The sequence below is a fragment of the Pelecanus crispus genome, chromosome 1 (genome assembly GCF_030463565.1).
Source record: "Pelecanus crispus isolate bPelCri1 chromosome 1, bPelCri1.pri, whole genome shotgun sequence".
In the NCBI taxonomy this organism is placed as follows: Eukaryota; Metazoa; Chordata; class Aves; order Pelecaniformes; family Pelecanidae; genus Pelecanus; species Pelecanus crispus.
This window is the reverse complement of record NC_134643.1, coordinates 54179367-54197105: the sequence shown is the minus strand read 5'-3', so window position 1 is coordinate 54197105 and position 17739 is coordinate 54179367. Positions and strand designations below refer to the sequence as shown.

Sequence of the window (17739 nt, the reverse complement as noted above, 5' to 3'; positions counted from 1 at the left end):
ATTCTAAGAACTGTAAGTCATGACTAGCCTGTTGGTGTGTCAGCATACACCTATGCAGCTGTGCTGATAAGAATTATGAAAGTATTTTACTATGTCTTCTTCCTAACTCATGGAAAGAAAACTGACTTGTATGTCTGAATAATTTGGTCCTGAGGCAAAGCAATGTTAACTCACCTGTACTGGTACCTCTCTGCTAGCAATTGCATGCGATTACTTGGGTTTATGTATTGGGCAGGGGACTATGTACCTTATCGCTTAATTTTTTTTCAAAAAAAGTATTTTAACAACTGTCCATTTCACGGAGCATTATATCTGTACAGGATGAAACTGAGTCTTACCAATTAAATAGAGTTGACACAGCTATATTAACTGTAGCTGGACAGTGAGAAGGGAATCTAGGAAAAAGAGAAAATAACTGATTTGAATACAAATATAATTGCAGATACAACAAGCAGATTCGGATTATTTTTTTCTAAAAGAGTAAGGGGCAATATCATGAGAAGTCTAGGCATGCTGTCCTGGCAGGCTATTTTTTATTTCTGAAACTTGTCGTGTTGGAAGGGAGAATTATTCATAGAGAAACTCTAGGTTAGGGGACAGTTAATAATTTGTGAAGATACTACAAGTAATTCAGGATTTGCTGCTTATTGGTTTTTATCATGGTAGTACACTAGTTTTACTTTCATTAAAAAATGATCCAGCCACCAAGCCAGGAAACATGAAATTAATTATTACTCTGCCCTTAATTGGTTTAGTGGTGGACTTAGTAGTGTTAGGTTAACGGTTGGACTGGATGATCTCAAAGGTCTTTTCCAACTTAAACGATTCTATGATTCTATTCTACACAGACACTAAATGCAAAGTCAGGCATCCATTAAGAAGTTGCACAGCAAGTAAGAGCTATGAAAAGCAAACAAAAGCAACAGTATGCATATACAAGTTTGCATAACTTAGTGATGTGTAAGTACTACTCTGTCCCTTCCTATGACTGACCACTGCTTTTCTTTTTCTACTTTTTTCTTTCAAGATCAGAAAATATCTCACAACTCTTGTCATCAGCCATTTTGTGGCTTCTACTGCATGCATTATTTTTCTTGACATTCAAATGTGGCATCTGGTTCTTTGGCTCTTTCAGCTGGCAGGAGATCTACTCTTTTCTTTGCTTCATCTTTTCCCAGAGGGGACTCTGAGTCCCAACTTTTTTGCTGTTTGGTGTGCAGCTTCCTGCAAACCAACATTTTTTCTTTTCTGTCAACTCCTTAATGGTCTTTAGCTAGTTTAAAAAGACAATCTGATTTTGCTCTTAATGAAGAAATCAAGCTATGTACTATTAATCAAAATACAACTACTTTTCTTTAAATTTAATCAATTTTGCTATACATGCAGACTGTGATAAAGATATTTCTTTCTGTTATAGAGCTGGCTATATGCAGCTTCACATGTACGTTTTCCACTTTTCATTCCTTTATGCCTTTTCCAGGTTCAGTCAAAGACAGTTTAGGCAGCAAAGCAAAGGGAATGATTATAATGTCAAATGCATTAAATGCATTATATCAAACATGTTATACTTCAGGTATATTCTTACTTTTTTATTGATGAAGTAATAGGGTTATCTAGCAGAAAATAAGGAGTCTTTATTTCTCATCGTTAGCAGGCTGGAGTAACCAATCAAGTGGAGCCTTATTACAGTGATATTTATATATTTAACAACAGATTTTACTTGACTTAAGATTTTAGCTTGTGTTAATTAGCACTTATTAACTACCACAAGGTAATACACAGGTTTTTCTTACTGATAATACAACCTAAGAGATTTTTTTATAGTTCTTTGGCCCCAGTGAAGGGGTTGCTTTGAAGTTTTCTGCAGCAAATCAGCTTTTTTTTGTGTGTGCTGCTTCTGTTTAAGCTCCTATAGTTTATTGGCAAGAAGCGTCTCAGATGCCCCAGTGTTCCTCAGAGGTGTCTCACATATTCCCTGTCTAATTATTTACAGATGCTGGCATTGTCTGGATCTCTATGTGTTTTACTTAAGGTTTTATCTTCCCAAGTGTTGTAGTACTGAGGACCTAAATTCCATCTCAGAACTTCTCATTCACCTTCTCTCTTCTCCTTCCTGGCTCTCTGCTAAGCATAACACAGCCAAATGTAAAGATCTGGCCTACGCTTAGGAATAAAAATTAAGTAGTATGGTATGAGGTAATATAATTTTGAAATACTTCATCAGTTTATATATAAATATATGAGTTTTATTGGTTTTACTTGAATATATTTGCATTCAGCTTTGGAGCCCTCAGCACAGGAAAGACATGGACCTGTTGCAGCAGGTGCAGAGGAGGGACACAAAAATGATCAGATGGCTGGAACACCTGTCCTATGAAGAAAGGCTGAGAAAGTCAGGGTTGTCCAGCCTGGGGAAGAGAAGGCTTTGGGGACACCTTATTGCAGCCCTTCAGTACTTAAAGGGAGCATATAAGAAAGATGGGGACAGACTTTTTAGCAGGGCCTGTTGTGATAGAACAAGGGATAATGGTTTTAAACTAAAAGAGGGTAGATTCAGTTGGATACATAGGAAGAAATTTTTTACAATGAAGGTGGTGAAACACTGGAACAGGTTGCCGAGAGAGGTGGTAGATGCGCAATCCCTGGAAACATTTGAGGTCGGGTTGGACAGGGCAATGTGATCTAGTTGAAGATGTACCTGCTCATTGCCGGGGGGTTGGACTAGATGACCTTTAAGGTCCCTTCCAGCCCAAACTATTCTGTGTTTCTATATGTGTAAAAAAGATTATCCAGTAGAGATTAAAAATAATGCATTTAATGTTTGGAGAGTCCAAGTCAAAGAGATTTCTCTTAGTGTTGAACTGAAAGCATCTAGATTATTGAGCACTGTGTTCAGGAAAATTCACTTTTCTTGTCTCATAACTTTTTAGCAAACAGTAAAATTTCTGATAACGCTGAAGAGCAAATGTAGCTTGATATGGAATCCTTCATTTTACTATTTACTTAGTCCTATACTTCATATTTACTTCAGTGTTTTTATGAACTGTTAGTAAAAACAAAACTATATTAAATTCAAGCACAAATATTCTTAATCTACCAGGCATGAAGAGCTCTTTATACTATATAGTATCTTACTCTCAGTGAAAAATATTTTAGAGGAAATATGTCATACGCTGATAATTCAATAGCTATATTTAAAATTCAATAATGATGACAACTTGTGATAAAATCCTTGAATGGATTTACAGGAACTTTGGCCTATATTTTCCTCCTGGTGAAATCTGGAAAGACTTCTTTTAGATCTCTGGGGGAATCTCTTAAGAAGCAATTAGAGGAGCAGTGAAAGGAGAGAATCAAAACTGGCTGAGCATGGTCATGAGGACTTCATCCACAGCATGCATTCAGAAACAAAAAAATTAAAGCAGAGATTTCAGTTTGGTAGCAGCACCAGTATGAGAAGAGTAAACTTGAAACTACAGAGAGGAAGATGGCTGCTGACATCATCTGAGGGCATGTAGCATTCAACATCTGAATAGCTTACCACTGAAATCAAAAGCAGGAGTGCTGACTACGGAGCAAGTAAGAACTAATCTCACTGATAACAGACAAAAATCCGCTACCCCAAGGAATACAAAACCTCTGTTACCAAGAGGAAATAAAAGATGGTACTGGCTAGTGACCTTCTACTCAAGGTGATATGCAGATGTCTGCACCACCTGGCACTTACATTATGGCTGGTGTGTTTCTTCACAAGAGTCCAAATTTGCCAAGTTGCAAACGATTCTACTGATCACTAGCATATGATAAAGAATACTAATGACACTGCCAAGAATGATCCTAAGCAAATAAAAAGTGCTTATAAGACTCTGCAGCAATGGATAAAGAGGTTGAAGATTCAAGAGAGGTTATTTTCTATCCTCTCGTGTCGAGGTCAAGCATCCCTAAATACACCCTAAATATAACTACATGGCTTCTATTCTGAGAGAAGAGAACTTTAAATTAAGAATGATGTGGCAAGGACAGAAATCTTCATCTTAAATAATGCAAATTGGACATAGGTCTGACCCCTGAGAAAGAGAGGTTTATTTAAAACAGGATTAAAGAAACGACTAGACAAAGAGTCATGGGTCAGTTTGCTAGGTATCTTAGCTGTTTGTATACTATACTATAATGGTAGACGAAAGAGGAACAGAGAAGAATAACATAAGAATTAATGAGGAATAGACAAGAATTAATTGAAGATTATGACAAAATTGGCATTGCAGAGAATTTACCATATATATTTCACTAGCAGTCCAGTCATGTAGAGGATATAACTTCTTCAGTAAGAAGGCAAGAAGAGAGGAAATGTTGGCTCGTACTTCAAAAATATGATGGTTGCTTTGAGATCTCAAAAATAGGATTAGTTAGAGCTGTTAAATATCTGTTAGTATCCAGGAAGGCAGAAAAGAACATGGTTGTTCCTGGTGTGTATCCAAAGCCATTGGACTTGATAGTAATGGGAGATTTTAGTTAGCACAACACTTGTTGGGAAAGAAATTACACTGACAGACTGCCTGGGGGGAAAAAAAGTCTCAAGAAGGTAGATGTCAATAAACTCAGAGAATTTATTTTAAAAAAAATCTCTAGGGTGCAAGTTAAAGAAAAATCTGTGGGTTCTTCAACAGCACATTACTATAAAGGCCATAGTGCAAGCTTCACCAATGTGAAGAAAAGAAAGTGTAAAAGACCAGCTTGGCTAAATTGTCATCTTTTCTTTTGCCTTAGACATAATGAGAAAAGTTTCTCTATTTACTAGGCATGGTAGCATAACACACGTATGTAGAGACAAGTCAGAAGCACCAAAGCACTCAGTGATATGCAACTAGCAAGAGAAATGAAGATTTAATATAAATAATTATATTAGTACATTAATAAGGAGAACAACAAAAAAGAAACCTTTGGCACCAAAGAGAAGTACTACAGGAAAGGAAAAGCTGCTCCTAGTAGGTGCAGAGAAAGTAAAAATGTACAATGACTTTTTATCACACTTTTACTGAAAAGGTCATCGGTGAGCATATGACATGCACAGCTAATCCTAGGGCTAGAACCTCAGTTGTAGATAAGGAAAGAACAGGTTATACAGGTTAGGTATCTTAAAATTGACTTTATGAACTTCATTTTGTGTTATATAACTGTCTGAAAAATTTAGACCTGTTAGTGGGTTTCTGTGAGAATTCTTGGAGGATGGATGAGGTACCAACACACTAAAAGAGAATGTAGCACTTATCTTTAAAAGGGGAATGGAAGGAGAATGCGGGGAATTATTTTCAATTCATAGAAAAGCCACTGAACAGATAAACTACTTAAAGTAGCTAGAAAATAGCAAAGAAACAAGTGAGACAACATGGATTTGCCAAGATCAAACCTATTAAAGCAATCTAATTCCCTGCTAGGAGCAGATATCAGATTTTGTAGGTAAGGAAAGAGCAGTAGATGCCCAGTATTTGGACTTCAGTTAAGGTTTTGACATTGTCTCATGTGTTTTTCTTGTAAGCAAATTAAGGAAACATGGGCTTGATGAAAATAATGGTAGGTCAGACAGATGAATGTTATCCTTAATGTCTAAATTCAGACTTCTGCAGTGTAGACTGCATTGAGTACGTCTGAGCCTCTAATATTGAGTTAGATAAGCAGGCACTTCTTCAGTATCATTCATCATATTTAAATGTCTGAAGCATGGCAAATGGCACTAGAAGTATCTATAAAGGGAGCTAGAGGACCTCCTCAGATGCAGCTGTCTAAAAGTAGCTGAAATGAATCTCTCCCTCTTCTCCCCAGGACAAAATTATAGAGGCAATATAGTGAAGCATCCAAATAGATTTTTAGGGAGATTATAACCTCTCTTACATTCAGCAGCATCTTAAAGACTTCTGGATATTTGCTAGAATTAAAAAAATAATGGTTGGGGTTGGGGTGTAACTGACCTTGGCTTGAGTCAGCTGAACGGATTAGGCCACTGTTCTAAGTCACTTTAAGTCTATTTTGTAATGATTCTGTGACTACTGTGATAACATGATTTAGAAGGAACCTGTCTACAAGGTAGAGTTTAATAAATGGAACAGCTGTCTTTTTTTTTGGCATAGTAGATACTGATTAGTAACATACATTTCGCAAAGGATTTAGAAAAGATAATACATTTAACTATCAGCCATCTGCACTTCTCTGGTAAAAAGAAACACTTTAATTTCATATTTTCTTTGCGTAATCATAAACAATTTTTTCTACAATATAAAAGTCTTTCAAGGCACACATAGCAGTATTTCTGTGTTAGTTGGAGCCCAGTAGCTGTTCAGAGGTGTGTGATTCAGAGTTTACTTATACTTGCAAGTCACTTGGAAGGGAATAATCAAGAAATAATCTACTTCAGAGATAATTTTTTTTTAACATTGGTAATGGGTATCATATCATCATCATGATTAAAGTAAGAATTGTTTCAAGTCAGAGAAATTAAAATAACGAGAAGGAAAATAATTGTTGAAGGTCATTCCATATCAAAGTAATCTACACTCAGTTTAGGACTGAGTTGGGCTTTTGAGAGAACCACTTCTGTCAAATATGTTCTAGCACATGGAGAGTGATTTACATAATTCTGCTAATCATGAATTCTTTTTTGGATGCTGTCCATAAATGCATTATCCAGTTGCTGTGTGCATACAACTGCACAGTAGTCAGAATTTCTTTGGTCAGCTGAGCATGTACCTATCCTCGAGTGCCCATATTTTTCCACCTAGAGGCATACAGTGTACAGTTTCCTGAAATATCCTTCCATTTCTTTATCTACAATTTTGGTTTGGAATGTAATATACTGACAAGCCTTTTTCATACAGCTGAAATAAGCAAATTTCTTATTACATTTAGCAAGTTTGGATTTTATAAAGTTTATTTGTTGATCTTTTGTGAGAACAATGCCATTCCCTAGCTTGGACATGACCCTAGCATCACATTCAGCATCTATGTCTAAATATCAATATCAAGGCTCCGGACTTTGCTCGCTGAGGCTGCCTTAGTGAGTGCCTTGCAAAGATTAATGCTGCTGGTTGCTGGAAGAGGTGTATGCAACAGAATTATACCATATAAAAAAAAATAACTTTCAAGGAAGCCAGCAAATCTTCTGAAATATTTACTTTAGCAGTATATATTATGTCTACAGCTTCAGAGACCCATGAGTTGGCTCCTCTAGAGCTACTTGGAAACCAGAAGGTCTCCGGAATGCCGACAACTATGTCTGGGTGGACTCCATATGAGCCATATCTCATTTGAAAGTAGCAGAGTTGCAGTGGGTTTTTCTGTATTCAGAATAAACCCTAAAACTCCAGTTTACAACAATTTTTGCCACAAGCAATACTTTATTGCTTCTGGATGCCCACTACAAATGCGTGTTTCTATGTCATGTAGTACATATTTAATGCCAAGGATTGACAGTAGGTCATGGAGCACTGTATTAGAATACATTTTGTAGTGTACTTTCTCTAATCTTTCATAACAGGATGAAAGTTGTAGGCAGTCATCATACAAAAGTTATTTTCTTTGTTTATTTTGCCTTCTCTACTGACATGACCAAGGCTATTGTTTTCAATTACTCCTTCACAGCATGGGGAAAACTGCAAGAAATTTTGCTCTTCAGATTTGTGAGGGACATGAGAGGTTGGGAAAGTAAAGCAGACCTGACTTCAGCAGACTAGCAAAAGATGTAATCAGGTGGGGCCACAGCCAGAAAAACTGAACAAGAGGAGTAAGAGTTCATGTTATGCCCTGTGCAGCTGTAACATGTAATGGAAATTGTGCAGACCTTTGACTGCCAGAAGCTACATGCTCAGTTACCTCTCTTTCTTCTATCTGTTCCACTGCCACTACTCAGACATGAAGCCTTCATCTTCCCTAGTATGGTTCTGCCTATAGAAGCTAAAATTTCTCTCAGAAGTCGAACTTGCTTTTAACAAATGAAGCCTTGTTAGGCTGGCCCTTTTCTGTTTGCTGCCATATGGTTGCAGTTTTGGCAAAGTGGTCTTCCTCCAAAGCTGTTAATATCCTCCCTCCTCTAAGAGCAGAAAACAGATAAAATATAAGTACTTAATTAAGGCAGAATTTTAATTAGGTATGTGTAGGCATGTTGGCATAAGGCAGTTTTCACAGTGGTAAGTTACATACTTGAAAGTATATACTTTAGTTATAATTTAGTGTCTGTTTTGCAGCAGTTACTTCCCCCTTTTAAATCTCCATGTGGTTAAACTAAGCACTTTGATAACGTGGATTTAATTCATAGGTTTTAATAAAATGAGCCATGCACGCTTTCATAAAGTGGGTGACCTCTTAAGCTTACAGTTTTGAACCCACAACCCTAATGTTGCAATAGACAACTGCAACAACCAGACTGTAAAATAAAGATAACATCACTTCCCTCCCAACTCCCACCTTCCCATTGAAGCTGACATGCTGTGCAAAAGACTGAAATATCTGTAGCATCATAACGAGGAAAAAAAAGAAAAAGCAGAGGGAACCTGACTCTGTAGCTGATAGAAGAGGGACCCAATGAGAGGAGACAGCTCCAGCAGCTGGTCTCTGCTCCCAGTGCTGTTTGATGCCTTCTCAACAGAAAATGCATATGCAGTTTGAAATTTTTAAACTGCAAGTCTGTGAACTCTTTACCATCAATTATAGGACTGTACTGTAGGGAACAGAGCCATACATTTAGGTTTGATTCTGCACTTCCTTATATCTTATTAACAACTGCAAAATGAACATGAAATTTTAAGTTGCAATGGCAGAACGGCTGGGGGGTATTCATGCAGCTAAAGTCAATATGAAATGTTATGGAAGGTGGTTCTTGTGTCAGGCAAAACTGTTTACAGTCATTCACATTCTCTTACGAATGTCACTCACTATCGCACTCAATGCCCCAAAGCACCAAGGTGCGCATGTGTGTGTGTCCAAGTTGCCTGTCCATAGTCACTTGTGTGTGACATGGAAGGCTGACTATTGTATTCGCATTGCATCTGTTGGGTTCCTTTTGATCAGCAATAGCAAACTGGTTTTTGCATAGATCTTTAGGAGTCAACAGTTGCTACGATATGGTCCTTTTGATCCAAAATTTTGTTTACATCAGTGGTGCTCATTGGTTTTGCTTCCCTATCTCGGCTATTTTAGGGCTAGAGTCTGTCTTCCTTTTGGAATAACAGGAAGATGAATATCACATGCAATATGCTGTAATGTTGCTGTCCTCCTATGTATTGTAGGCTCTTCTGCTGATAAATCATCTGTGCTGTTGTTTTATCAGGGAACACTCCTCAGTGTTTTACCACTGTCAGCTGTGTCCTTGGTTATCAATACAGACCATACCTTTAACCCTTTATAGCACTGTTTCTTCTGGTGCTTTCACACGTGCATTCCTATTCATGCATTATTCATACCAGTCTTCATATTTCTTTTACAAATCTCTGCATTTTGAATTATTTGAATGGTAATTTAAGTGTATGTAATTGACTAGATTATAAAATAGTGGAGAACAGAAGCCATATAGCTGTAAAATCTGTAGAAAAAATATTTTTGGCATTTATTTACTGAGAACATGATAGTCATTATGCATCGAATGCTATTGAACTTATCCAAAGATCATATAAATTCTACAGAAGAAATCACAAATAATTGGATTCATGTTTTGTTGACTTCTACATTGTAAAAGCCTAAACGAGATAAAGATGCATCTGTTTTAATGATCCGTTGAATCCCAAAACAAACCTTACAGAAGACTGGGCAAACTGCAGGATAATTGTAGAGCTTTTAGCTATGTTTTATTATAAACTCAATGGGAGTTGGATGCAAAAAGCTGCAAGCATTTCTTTTATTTTCTGTTATTCATGTATTTCTATTATATTGGCAATTTTACCCTGTAGTGTCATAAATGTAATATTCAGATATATGCTCTTCATACACCAATTAATCAGAGCTGTTTTTGAAACAGCCTACTACAAATGAAGACACAGGCTAAACTGAAAATACAGTAAAAATGTAAGTCATCAGACCATATTTACCCATGTAGTCTCCAACTCTGATGCATTTTCTTTTACATGGCCACTCTCTCTATAAGTGCCTATCAACATATAGCTTTTATCTCTGTCCATGCTTTTCATGTTCAATATTAGACTTACTTTTCCAAAATTGTTTGTAAAGCAATTCAGTCATTATATTCGCAGACATAAATGATTTCTGGCATATGTCATCTAGAAGGAATAGAGAAGATGGACAGCAGAGAAACTTAAGAAAATGGAACTATAATATCATAAATATCAACATTCATCAGGGAGTAAATGTATAGCCTAATTTTTGTCAATTTTGTTTGTAGTCTACTTGTGACCATCAGATCTCGTTATACTCAATTTAGATACTCTGCAATAGGACTGCTTGAGCAAAGGAGTCTTCTACAAACTCTCTTTTAATTGCAGGATTAACATATAATTTTGATTGACTTAATATACTGAGACTTCTCAGAGGTATTTCCCCACATCAGATGTAACTTTTTAGTGAAATAGCATGGGAGATTCAGACCCCATTGCAGCACTGATATTTTCTCCTTTGGAAAAAGTTTAAACCTTGGCAGTCTGGTCAGTTGTACTGTTACTTCTGAGTAAGCAAACTATTTTTTTTTTTTCTCATAGAATTAATACAAAAGTTGTATTCTTCCTTCGAAAGCATATAGAAGAATGTTTGTCAGGCCTAAAGACACTTTTTTTTTATTATTTTGCAGAAAGACTTGATCTCAGAAAGAGGAGTAATGCATACTGAATCCCTACCATCTCTTTCATTTTGTTATTAACCTAATATCTGATTCTTACATTCAACTGTTAAATATGGTTAGAAGTCTATATGACCACAGACATGAACAATTTATGTGCAGTTTGAATATAGTACTCAAATCTATGAAAATTCAAATAGTGTACTTACCACTGTTCTTAGAGCCTTGTTTCAGTATTTTTAAAATATTCTCACATTAAATAATTTCCTTTTAGGAGTGACAGATACTGAGTTATAAAGACAACATGCATGTTAATAAGTACATATGGCATGAGGTAGACCTATACCATATTCATATACACCTGTAATAATTGTTTTGAGACAGAGTGCAGAATGGTATGAATACACAGAATGCAAAACTCAAAAAATCAGATTTTCATTGACTTCCAAGGGTGTGAAGCTCAGAAATATTGATAACTAATAGTAAAATGGAGAGTGAAGTAGTATGATGTTTAAGCAAGTTTGGGGACAATGCTAAGAAGAATTGTATACATTACAATACAAAGAATCAAATTAAGTGAATAAAAGTTATTCTCACTTTAAAAGTTTGGATATACCTACCTATAGCCTAGCCTTACAAAATTGTGCCGATACAAACAAAACCAGTCAGAACTCAAATAAATTGGTTGTGAAAGTTGCTTAAAAATAATATTACTCACATTACCTCCTGGATTCTATTGGTAGTAAATGGGTCCCTAAGTCTTAAGTGGGTTTGAAAACGTTGCTGAGGATGATAATGTTAATGCTGCAATCTACTCTTCCTGGTCAACTCTCTCCTCTGTCAGACCTATCCCTGAAGCCACTGAGCTGTACGTACTGTATATTTTTGCACCATGGGGTTGAATATTGCTGAGCTATGCCCATCTAGATAGGAGATAAAAGGATCAACAAAGGTAGATTGCGAACTTCAGAACTTGAAAAAAATGGATTAAAACATTTTTCAAAGTTATTTCCAGTAGGACTGAGGTGTTGCCTGTTTCTCCACTGAACCACGACAGTCCAGGGGGAGTACTAATAATCTATGTCATCTCCACAAAGAGAGTTTGGCTGTATTTCACAAAGTTAATGCCAGAGTGTTTGTTGGTGTGCCTAAAAAGTGACAAGCTAACATTGTCAAGCTGACAAGCCCTCATTCTATAATGCTCTCATAATCATCCTACTGTAATTCCAGAGGTTAAGAGATATTTTTTTCAAGCCATGATAAATGACATGAAAAGAATGATCAGATTATTTGAGAGTTTTTGAATTCACTTGCTTAGGTTCAGCTTTTTCCTTGCAGTTTAATCTGAACCTTGCAACTATATAATCATTTACACCCATGTATATTAATATTTAATTCAGTTGATGTCGCTAAATTGAACAGCATTTATTCCTTAAAGCAGAGTCAAGTTCAATACCAGATTAAAAATGTATGCAGAATAGGAATTAACACCTCAGTGGAGTTAAAGGTATCTGATGAAAAATGAGGCTTTCACAACGTGTGGCCATGGAATACTTTAAAGAGAACAGAATATTCCTAACTTCTAAAATAAATTGTATGAAAACCATAAAGTGATTACTAAGGGCAAATCTCTAAAACTTTGTTCAATATCTTTGGTGGTCTTTTGTATGAGATGATATGAGTATTACTCTTACAACTGTTTTAGGGTTAGAGATGTGGCAAGTGAGAATATGAAGAAGTTTATCTTTCATAAATGATATAGAGATCTAAGTGTACTAAAACTGAATTAATAATGGTTTCTTGAAAGTTCAGTTGATTCACTCATGTTTCCTTCTTAATCTAGTAGTCTTTAGATTTAAATAGATATGAATCCTTGGAAGCTCACATTTCTAGTAATCACAAGAACATCACATGCTAGTTAAAAATCTTTGGCTTATTATAGAATTTACAGCACACAGAATTGTTTCTAGTTTTAGTTCCACCTACAGAAAATGAAGGAATTTAGAATATTAAACTAACTAAAGTGTATTCATTTGCTTTCTAACCCAGACTGTTAGCCTGAGTTCATGATCATAACACTAGAATCAGTATTTTCTTGTTTCATTGCCCTATATTCAGGAAGATACTGTATTTGAATGCCTTCATAGCATTCAAAAATTATTTGCTGTTTACTACTTACCATCCCTACTTCATAACCCATGATATCAGGAACTTCCCAAAACTGTTTTTCTACTTTTATCCAATGCTGCCTTTAGCTCTTTATTTTAGGTTATGGCATTATTACGAAACTGAGATGGCTGAGGTTAAATTATTGATTGCTAATATGAATTTGCATTAAATGCTAATAATAGCATTTAGTGTGAAGTTGTGAATTCTTCTGGTATCTGTTTCTAAAGTATATTTATTATTACTTCATGCATGAGTTTAGATAAATATTTTTTATGAACTCTGCAATTTGACTGGTTTTCTATTTATGGGATGTGATGGACCATCTCAGTTACTTAGTGCTACTTCTGTTTTCTGGTAGGCTATTTGAAATGTTTTATAGCGCATAATTCCAAAGAATAAATTATCTTGTCGGTACACAAATCCCCCTATTTGCATATGAATATGGCATTCATCTAGAGACCAGCCATTCTTCTCAAATTTATGCAAGCAAAAATCCATGTTCATGAAAGTTTTCAAACAGTGAATAGCAAGGAATGTAGCTAAACAGCTCTAGACCAGAATTTAAGAGAATAACTGTAGGTGTTGGTTTTGTTTATTAAACCAGCTGTAGTTTTGATCTTGTCTGTGGTATAGGAAATAATCATTAACATGTTACAAAACATTAGCGAAACCAGTCTGATGAGTACATTTTCAGCTAACCTGTACCTGTAGGACCACTTGAGCTCTTGCTGAGACCCATTAGCCTTGACAAAGGAATGACGGAAGGAATGATGCCTGGAGTACAGTTTATTAACTTGTCTGGAAAGTTGCATTCCTATCATTTCAATTTCTAAAACAAAAAGCCATGCAGGACTAAGTACAATGCCATGAGATGTGTTTGCACTGTCTGTAGGCATCAACACAGATTCCTGAAATAGGATCCTAGGCTCCATCTGTGGATAGGGGAGACCAGTTCAGAGTTTCTACTCCAGAGATGGGAGAGTGAGAGTCGAGCAGTCGGCATGAGGGAGCTCACAGACAGGATGAACAGGTTTTATATAACCTCATCCATATGCAAACAGTCCAGTGAGTTGCCACAGCTATGCCAGCATGCCACCCACTCAAGTAACATCTTTATTATTCATTGAAAGATGCCGCAGTTTTCTTTTGGTGTTGCAGAGCCTGTGTTAGGAGGGGATAAATATTACAGAAGGTGGTTATAGAGGTTTTATGTAATAAAGTAAGTTCCCATTGAGAACCTGACTTTTTATCAGGGAGCAGAGAGGGCTGGTTGTTCCCTAATGGCAGTGAGCTGTGCCGTCACCCACAGGCCACAGTCCCATGGGGTCTGCACCCAGTGGGCAGAGCCAGGTACTGGTAACTGCTCCACTGACCACCCCAGACAGGCCTCTGAGAGATGACTGAGGTCCAGGGTCCATTGGGGGAGCCCAGCCAGGAGCAAAAGGAGATTGGGTCAGAGACAGGAATGGAGGCAAGGCTGTAACATGGGTTCATAGTCTATGCAGGAGGCAGGGCTGAAGATAGGACTGGAAAAAAGCCACTAGGTATGTCTGAGGGGTCCGTCCAGGAGATGCACCACCTACAGTGTAGGTCCAGCAGCCGTCCAGTAGTGAGGACCAGAAGCAGGGCCAGAGACTGGCACTGCTGGGGCAGGGACTGAGCCCTAGGCCAAGCTGAAATGGTGTCCTGGGCCATGGGCAGTGTGGGGGAGGCCTGGGGAGGTGCTGGGCGTGGACAGCAAGGCCCATTGATGCCCTCAGAACCCTGACACCTCTGGTTTTTATTCATTATTATAATTTTATCTTATCATATCAGTGAAATATGGTAAGTTGTGTCTGATTTATATATTATCATTTTCTGAGATTTTGAATGTTCTAAGAAAGAAATAGGTAAGGGGTAGTTCAGCGTTATTTTTTAGTAAAGAGCTTCAAGTTACCTTTGCTCCCATTTAAACATACTTTTTCCAGTACAGATTTAGAGTATCATCTTTACAATTAGCTGCTGGTTAACGTTGAATGCATGTAGCAGATACTGCCCTGTATCTAATCTATAATAATGATGAAGTTAAGTCTGGATTACTTCAAATACCTAAATCCAACCTAGTCTCAATTCTAGACAAATCTCAGAGGGTAATTTAATCTCAGATAAGTAATTTGATTTTAAAATGAGCATCTTTTACCTGTTTTAAAAGGCTTGAAAGGGGAAGTGGGAGAAAAAAATAAGTAAAAGGAAAAAGGCAGATGTGAAACAAAACAACAGATTGTTGTAGCTGCAGATGAAGGATGACAAAAGAGCAAATGATCATAACTTACAAGGAGAATAAGTAGACGTGAGATACATAGGGAGTGTAGGAAATTAATTATAAAATGAAGATAGAAAGAACACAAAGGAGAGAAGGGAATACACCTGAACAGTTGTTCAAAGGAGGAGATCACTCCAAAATCTGGTGCATCGGGGGCAAGGGAGCCTCTGAGCCCAACTAGGCAAAAGAAAACAGAAGACAAAGTGCCAGACTGTCTGAGGTTGAATCTGATTTGTAAAATAACCCCAGGAGAAATCCTTAACCTTCCATCATGTACACTTTCAAGATTCATAATTTCAAAGATATGATAGTTTACTGCAGTGTCAGTACAGGCGTCTCGTTCCCATAGCTCTCCACAGGACTTTGCAGCAGTTACCAAATCTATGAAAGAATCGTTACCATTTATTTAATGGCTGTATTTGACTTCTTGAGATATCTCTATGCAGTGAGTGTTCTGTCAAACTTTTTTGAACAGTTTCTTCAAATATTTCTCTGTTACCCAGTTCTGCTTGTTTGCTAGTCCAGTGTTGCTTAGCACAGAGCTGTATAGATTTGCTCAAATTGGAAATTACGTAAATTTGTTTTTACGGTGCCAGGAATTATAGCGTACAGGGTTGGGCTTGCATAGTATTTTTAGCAAGACTATGTAGTATACATTTTTATAAATATACACTTAGTACAGTATACTAGTGTCATGGTTTAGCCCCAGCCAGCAACTAAGCACCATGCAGCCGCTCGCTCACTCCCCCTACCCTGATGGGATGGGGGAGAGAATCGGAGGAGTAAGAGTGAGAAACACTCCTGGGTTGAGATAAGAACAGTTTAATAATTGAAATAAAATAAAGTAAAATAATAATAATAACAATATAATATTAATAGTAATAATAATATACAAAGCAAGTGATGCACAATGCAATTGCTCACCACCCGCTGACCGATACCCAGACAGTTCCCGAGCAGCGATCGCTGCTCCCCGGCCAAACCCCCCCAGTTTATATACTAAGCATGATGTCATATGGTATGGAATAGCCCTTTGGTCAGTTTGGATCAACTCTTCTGGCTGTGCCCCCTCCCAGTCTCTTGTGCACCTGGCAGAGCGTGGGAAGCTGAAAAGTCCTTGACTAGCATAAGCAGTACTTAGCAACAACTAAAACATCAGTGTGTTATCAGCATTCTTCTCCTACTGAACCCAAAACACAGCACTATGCCTGCTACTAGGAAGAAAATTAACTCTATCCCAGCCGAAACCAGGACAACTAGTTTTTAACAGTAGTCCAAAATCTTTACTGAATTAAATAAAATATTTTGATCATGGTGTCACGTTAATTTTCAAGGTTTTTTTTTCTTGTTAGACGAAAACAGTGAAAATGATTACTCATAGGTGGTGAGTGTAGTGTTACTATTATCCTGTAAAAGTTCCTGAGGCAAGCACAGAAATTGCTCTGAAAAACTAACTCATTTTTTCAGAAAATGTTAGTAACTTTCATTGAAGCCAGAATAAGGATGTACACATTTACCCCTTGGATGTGAATATGATTCCTGAAAAAATGGCAGGCAACTGAAAGCTCTTTGTCCTACTAAAGGAATTTGTGTTAGATGGAATAATTTCATAGTATAGCAGGGATCCACTGAGATTTGGATTCATATCACCTGCTGACCACTGCTTCCAGCACTAGGAGCTCCTTCAGTGCTCATAAAGAGGAGGGGAAAAAGTAGCTGAATTGCATCTTAACTGTATCTTTCCTATCTTTCCTAAGTGCAATACAAGGTTACAGGAACCTATTACTCTTGCGGTGGCATCCAAAAGGCAGAGTGCCACATTCCCTCCATTTCCTCCATTTCCCATGGAACAGAGTTACAGCAGGAGGGTGGAATATGAATCCAGCTCTCCCTGCAACCCTCCTTCTCCCAGCATATTTCATCAACCACCAAACTGTCTATTTTTTCTCTAAAATTAGATGAAATTATGGCAGAAAAATCCATGAAGGACTATTAAGCAAAAAGACACTATTTCTCTTTCAGGAGGGCATTGAGCTGCAAATTGCTGGAAACCAGGAAAATGCTAGGGAAGGATCACTGCATGTCCATTTTATTCTTATGCTCTTCTGTAGGCATCTAATAGTAGCCACTGTGAATGAAGCTGGTGAATGGCTGAAGCTAGATGAAGCTGTGGTGTGATCCAATGCAGTTGATCCTGTGGTCTCACCGTGAAACATCCATCTGTTCTTAACTAATTCTTGCAATTCAGTAGGTTGCATCTTGTATTTCTGTTCTGTAGGCCAAGCGTATAAATCTGACTGAAGTCCTGGCTATCACAATGCTATATAATACAGTTTGATTTTCCTGTTGTCTTTAGAAAGAATTTATCCCTTTAAATTTATTCATTTAAAATATGAAATCAGAATCCAGAAAGACTAACTATCTCAAGCAATCTTGCTGTGTGGTGATATATGTTACCATATACCATATATATATTGCTCAGCATACTAGTAATAAC

The 17739-nt window shown here is 37.1% G+C and overlaps 1 protein-coding gene across 3 annotated transcripts in view; it reads left to right on the top strand.

The window, feature by feature from the left end:
• Nucleotides 1-17739, top strand: part of ANKS1B (ankyrin repeat and sterile alpha motif domain containing 1B) — a 446177-nt gene that overhangs the window by 221217 nt on the left and 207221 nt on the right. The window lies entirely within an intron of this gene.